Source organism: Triticum aestivum, chromosome 3B (genome assembly GCF_018294505.1).
Source record: "Triticum aestivum cultivar Chinese Spring chromosome 3B, IWGSC CS RefSeq v2.1, whole genome shotgun sequence".
NCBI lineage: Eukaryota > Viridiplantae > Streptophyta > Magnoliopsida > Poales > Poaceae > Triticum > Triticum aestivum.
This window is the reverse complement of record NC_057801.1, coordinates 451,500,933-451,508,077: the sequence shown is the minus strand read 5'-3', so window position 1 is coordinate 451,508,077 and position 7,145 is coordinate 451,500,933.

Genomic DNA, 7,145 nt, shown 5'->3' with positions numbered 1-7,145 from the left:
GTTATTGAGCGATAGTCGTTAGCAATTTCTGGCGATTGGATTTTAGGGATAAGAGTGATAAACCCTATGTTCAGGCTCTCAAGGTCCAGCTTACCTGCATGAAACTCAAAACAGAGACGATAAAAGTCTTCTTTGATGATGTGCCAGCACGACTTAGAGAAATAAACCAGGCTTTTCTTAAGCACCGGTGCTTATTTGTACAGGATAGACGCTTAACTAAGCGTCTCTCCTATCGAAATAGGCACCGGTGCTTCAGAAAAACCCGGTTTATTTTTCTAAGCATCTCTCTAAGCACCTCCCATTGTACAAGGTCTTAGAGTCGTCGTCGCGGCACCACTAGCAACATTTTTTCTATGTCTAAATAGTATTAAGAAATAATTTGCAAAAGGCAAATCGATCCTACATTGTCGAGAACATAGGAGCGTGTTTGGTTCCTCACACTCATTCCAAACAGGCCAGTGGGTAACAAGCTGCTCACTCGACTTGTTGGTCTATGCATGCACGAAACTCACATCACTCATCAACGAGGCTCACCAAAAAAGCTTGAATTAGTCGTTTTCATTGAGCCGGACTAAGGTGAGCGCATGGGGGGCACTACTAGGGAAAATCCTAGTAGTAGTGCTGGTTTTAGAGCTACTAGTAGCGCCTTGTACCAGCGCTATCACTAAGGCGCTACAGCTAACTGGTAGCAGTAGCGCTGGTTTACCAGCACTACTGATACACCTAGTTAGCAGTAGCGCTCTTGTTGGAAAAGCGCTGCTGATAGAGGTAAGTAGCAGTAGCGTTTCTTCTGAAAAGCGCTACTGCTTAGTTTTTCTATTTTTTAATTGCAGCTTATTTTCGCTGTATTTGTATATGTTTTATGTACAATACTTTCATTAAGGTGGATTAGGTTCAAGTGGATGCAACTTGAAACACATGTTGCCTCCACTTGAACCTAATCCACCTTCATTTCCTAATCCACCTTCATTTCACACACTGTTGTATATACTAAGGTGGATTAGGTTCAACTGGAAGGTGGATTAGGTTCAAGTGGAGGCAACATGTGGTGCACCACATGTTGCCTTCACTTGAGTCTAATCCGCCTACACAAGCTATTTAATCATCATCATAGTCTTTACGACCAACACTAGCTATTTAATCATCATAGTCATAGTGTAGCACACACCATCATCTTCAAACTCATTCTAGCTAGCTAATCACCACCAACACTAGCTACGATAGCTATCTAATCACCACCAACACTAGCTAATAATAATCATCATAGTCATTACCACCAACACTAGCTATTTAATCATCATAGTCATAATGTAGCACATAATCATCTTCAAACTCATTCTAGCTAGCTAATCACTCCTGCTACTCTCTCACAGGTAAAATAGCATAGAACCTGTGTAGCACTCCTGATTCATAATATTGGAGCATCCAGATGAACCTGTCTCCTAATTGTGGGTTGCGCTTCTGATTGCTGCACCCTAGTACTTCTCTGCGATCCTTCACAATTTTGCTCCAGTTTTTGACTATTAAGACTTGCTCGCTTTTAGAAATCATGAATGCACTCATGTACAATGTAGGATGTCTTGGCCGTAAGCTAACCATGGTCATGCGACCTTTAGCCTCGATCCACTGAGGCACAACTATCATCGGGAGTTCCTGTTGAAGAACATCGTAGTAGCATACTTAGCAATGAAGTTTAGCTTAAAAAATAATATATACAAAAGATGCACTAAGGACAAATAGTAAAAATCCTACCATCTTTCCTAAATAGATGTGACCGTAGTTTAGTACGAACAGTACTGGTCGCACGTTTTGAGTACTAAGATTTTCAAGTTCAGGAAAACAATTTGTCTTGACAGTATGAAGATCCTCAAGCTATGAAACATAATGACTTATCTCCTCGCAGTTTAGTTCAGCCCGGGAACAGTAGTAGGTCATGTCTACCAAGCGTCGGACATGTTTGCTCGAATGGAAATAAGTTGTCAATATAAATTAGTTGCCAACTATTTTTGGATAAACAATATCCAAGACATAAATATGGTTGAGAAACTCACATAATGGTAGAACTGGAGGTGTCTACACATCGACCCAGATGTCGATATTACCTTCAATATCATCTTCCAAACGAATATCAGAGGTGATAAGCATATCAGGCTCAAATGCATAAGCCTTGCATAGTGCTCTCTATTTTTTGCATTCAAAATGGGTGTAGGTGTCTGAATTGTATAATTTTGCAGCAAAAGTATAACCATGCTCGGTCCTCAAGTTAAGTCTTTTTACCTCCATAGTTTCCATAGTACTAAAACCAACCTTATCCAAGACATACATTCTTGCATGGCAGGGGATACGCTAGTAGAATGGTAAAAAATTAAAATTATAAGTTGAATCAAAAGAAGCAGAAGTCATGCTTAATTAGGAAAAAAGACTTCTCGTTGTGGCTTATTGTATCCACTTCGAAGGTGTCATCCAGCTTGAAAATGAAGCGCCTGCCACCAACTAGGTGAGGCCTATCGCACAGGTCGTGCTCGTCTTTGCAGTATTCGCACATACAGAATTCCTTTTCATCGTCAGACATTTCCTATGTTCATAGTTGAAACATTAATTTAAAATCGACCGAAGGCAACTTCCAGGAAACTCAACACAGAGATCACTATTACTCAATATGCAACGGGTTGACTTTAGGTCTGTCGAAATGTCGTTTAATTCTCTTTCTAGCAAATCCGAGGCACTCGATATTTCCTACATATTCTAGCACAGGTCATGCTTAAATTCATGGAAAAATCCGGCATGAACTTTGCTAAAATAGGACATACCGAGCGCCTGAAATTTACCGGAACGAAAATGAATCAACACTCCGGCAAAACATAGGCCACTGTGAGGTGTACCCTGAAAACATAGGCCACTTGGGCAAGCACTATTACTACATATCACATGTCTAAATCTCCATCATATTCCATGAAAATGATCACAGATACTCATGTAGCTACTACTCTACTACAACTATCAAAACATCTACATCATCATCGACATCGGGATTGGGCTGGTCTCACCTCGAGGTCGGAGGTGGTCGGTGACGGGGACGACGACGGGGATGATGCAGGGGTTCCTTGATTTTTGCAAAAACAAAATATAAACAAAAACATTATTATCCTCATCTTAGGACTTAGTGAAAACCCTAAATCAAAATATAAACAAAAACCTACATTTACTAAAAATTTCCTATTCTATTCAAAAGACCTACATTTACTTATTCTTTTCAATTTCATATATTTTATTCTATTCAAAATTACTTATTCAAATTTTCTTAAAATTTCCTATTCTATTCTAAATACCTACATTTACTTATTCTTTTCAATTTCATATTTTATTCTATTCAAATTACTTATTCAAATTTCTTAAAGTTTCCTATTCTATTCAAAATACCAACATTTACCTATTCTTTTCAATTTCATATTTTATTCTATTCAAATTACATATTCAAATTTGAGGGGGAGGAGGAGAGAGCAGGACGGGAAGGAGGAGGGAGGAGGAGGGGGGGCCGCCAGAGAGGAAGGAGGAGGAGGGGGCGCCGCGGAGAGAGAGGAGGAGGAGGAGGAGGAGGAGGAGGAGGAGGAGGAGGAGGAGGAGGGAGGGAGGGACCTTGGGGGCAGGAGGATGACGACGATGGAGGAGGAGGGACGAAGGGAGGACGACGGCGATGACGACGGCCACTGTGATGGAGGCGACAGAGGCAATGAGAGAGTGTGAGGAGGAGGGAGGGACCTTGGGGGGAGGAGGATGGCGACAACGGAGGAGGACGGCGACGACGGTGACGGAGGCGACATAGGCGATGAGAGGGTGTGAGGGGGAGAGTGAGAGGATGCGCGGGGGCTGGTTTGGATAAGGGCCCTTAGTGGTAGCGCTTGTGCGTAAAAAGCGCTACTGCTAAAATCAATAGCAGTAGTGCTCTCTGTAAAAACGCGCTACTGATAAGGATAAGAATGTAAAAACAATTCAAAAATACATTGGTCATGAATGATCTTTTTGTCTAGAATCTAAATTGTCAATAGGAATCTTCGCTTGTTTAAGAACCGGCGAAGATTCCTATTGCGGCCACAGATCCTACACATAGAGTTCAATGAAAACCAAGTAGTTGTGATGGTTTGAGAAGCACCATATTTAAGATGGTAAAAATTATGTTCGTGGAGCGAGGTGGGACTAAACTTTGGGCTTACTAGGAGGGGACTGGATTTATCAGTAGCGCTGGTTAGGGTAAAAGCGCTATTGCTAAGATCTATTGTAGTAGCGCTTTCTACGAATGAGCGCTACTAGTAACCTTAGCATGCCTGAAACGGTCTGTTAGTTTTAGTAGTAGCACATTTTCCAAATTAAGCGCTACTACTATGCTCATATTAGCAGCACTTCCTTTGTAAAAGCGCTACTAGTGAGCTCCTGTGTATAAGAATTTCCCTAGTAGTGGGGACGATGTATATGGTGGAGTAGGAAGGGACATGGCGGGAAACAAAAATCTACAGGCGTGATATGGCGCAAATTCTGTAGTCCCACCCCTTCCTTTTACTCGCTCACATCTAGCAATCCAACCTCACTTCTCGGCATTGGCGGTGGCGACGACTTAGATCTGAGGTGCCTACAATGGCATGGAGTGAGATCTTCAATATTGGGATGTGCTCCTCCCCTTTCATTAGCTGCCTGCCCCCTTCATAGGCGTAGCCATCTCTGTCTCGTTCGCTAAAAGTGCAACTAATCCCCGAGTGGTTTTGATAATTCATAACAACATATAGCTCATTGAACTAATATCCATTCAAGAAAAATATTTCAGGATGTTCAATGATTGGCATGGCAGGAAATAGAGATGTGGACCCCTCAAAGTGCTAAGGACAAGGATTGGAAAAAGCTCAAGACTCTTCATTTCTATCTTAGTGATCCAAGATCACATTGAGTCCATAGGAAAGTCAATACTATTAAAAGGGGATGAGGTGTTGCTTAATGGTCTACTTGCTCAAGTGCTTAGTGATATTGATCCAAAACCTCAGCCACTTCCTCTATCCAAATATGTTCATACCCTAATTCCAAACTCGGCCCCACCTATACTTCCTATCCGGAGCCACTGAGTTCATCTTGACATAGCCACTGCCTGAAACCCTAACAATTTGGTTACATCGATACGGATCTCGGTCTCCCCGAGATGGCCTTGCCAGCGCTCTGTGACTTGTTGCATTCACTTCGTTCTCACCAAGATGTTGCAATCGGTCCCACCGAGTTGGCTTGATAGATTCTTTGTTGCTCATTGCTTCACTTTGGTCCCACCGAGTTGATGCAATCGGTGCCGTCGAGATGAAGTTTGCCCTAAGCCCTACCACATCGGTCCCACCGAGTTGTTCCAGTCGGTCCCACCGAGATTCCTAACATTCATATTTTTGTACTGATCGATGCCACCGAGTTTCATAATCGGTGTCACCAAGATGGGTCAAAAGTATGTAACTGTTGGATTTTGTGTGGAGGCTATATATACCCCTCCACCCTGTCTTCATAAGGGGAGAGAGCCATCAGAACGTTCCTACACTTCCACCATAATTTTTCTGAGAGAACCACCAACTCATGTGTTGAGATAAAGAGATACCATTCCTACCATTTGAACCTTGATTTCTAGCCTTCCCCAAGTTGCTTCCCACTCAAATCCTTCTTCCACCATAGCCCAATCTGTGAGAGAGAGTTGAGTGTTGAGGAGACTATCATTTGAAGCACAAGAGCAAGGAGTTCATTATCAACACACCGTCTATTACCTTTTGGAGAGTGGTTTCTCCTAGATTGGTTAGGTGTTGCTTAGGAGCCTATGACATGATGTGGAGTTGAACCAAGAAGTTTGAAGGGCAAGTAGATCGCCTACTTTGTGAAGATCTACTCGAGTGAGGCAAGTACTTCATCAACGATGGCCATGGTGGGATAGACAAGGTTGCTTCTTCATGGACCCTTCGTGGGTGGAGCCCTCCATGGACTCGCGCAGCTGTTACCCTTTGTGGGTTGAAGTCTCCATCAATGTGGACGTACGATAGCACCACCTATCGGAACCACGCCAATAATCTTCGTGTCTCCATTGCGTTTGCCTTCTCCAAACCCTTCCATTTACCTTCATGTGCAACAATTTACTTTCCGCTGCTATACTCTTAGAATTGCATGTGTAGGTTGATTGCTTGACTCGTCATAATTGATAAAATCTGTCCACAACTAAAGTTGGGAAAATGATAGATATTTATTTGGTCAAGTAGTCTAATCACCCCCCCTCTAGACATACTTTTGCTCCTACATCCGCCTCATCTTCGACATGGGTTGTTCGTCCTCATCGCCCCCATGCCGGTAAGTAGCATACAACCACCCTGCATTCCTCCACTGCTAGGGTGTTAGGTAAGATGTACGGTTGATTTCATCGTTACTTACCGCAACATAAGTTCACTAGGACGAACATATGAAGCTTATGATCCAGGCATCATCACACATAGTTTTTTTTGTGAATACGCTGAGGATGCGTATCTTTTCATTGGTAGAAGGAAAGTATTACAACACAAGATTATCGCGATACACTAAGCCATGTGCACAATAAGGCATGGAAGTGATCATGGAGCAGACAGATGGGGCTGCTCATCCCCACTATGGCCTAGTCTAACTCTCCAGGATAATGTTCTTGATTGCGGTGGCGCCAGCCCTATCCCAAAGGCGCGCTTCATCCTCAATTATAGAGCATAAGCGAGAGAGTAATGGCCGGTCACCGTCAAAGACACAACTGTTCCGGTGCTTCCGGAGCCACCATGTGGTGAGGATGATGAGGGAGGCCAGTCCTTTGCAAGCGGCAGTGGGCGCGTTGGTGCAAGATGCAGCCCACCAAGCATGGAACTCCATACCCTCGCTGGGTAGATTGGCGATAGATCGAACCCAAGCAAGAACCTCATACCACACCTGTCTGGAGAAGGAGCATCCTGCCAAAAGATGTTGCATGCTTTCCTCTTGTTGGTCGCAAAGGGCGCAAGTGACTTCATGGAGCAGACCGTGTCGAGAGAGGCGCTCGGCCGCCTAGCAACGGTCCTGAAGCGCAAGCCAGATGAAGAATTTGATGCGTAGTGGCGCCCAAGATTTCCAAGTGAGCTTCCAGTGTG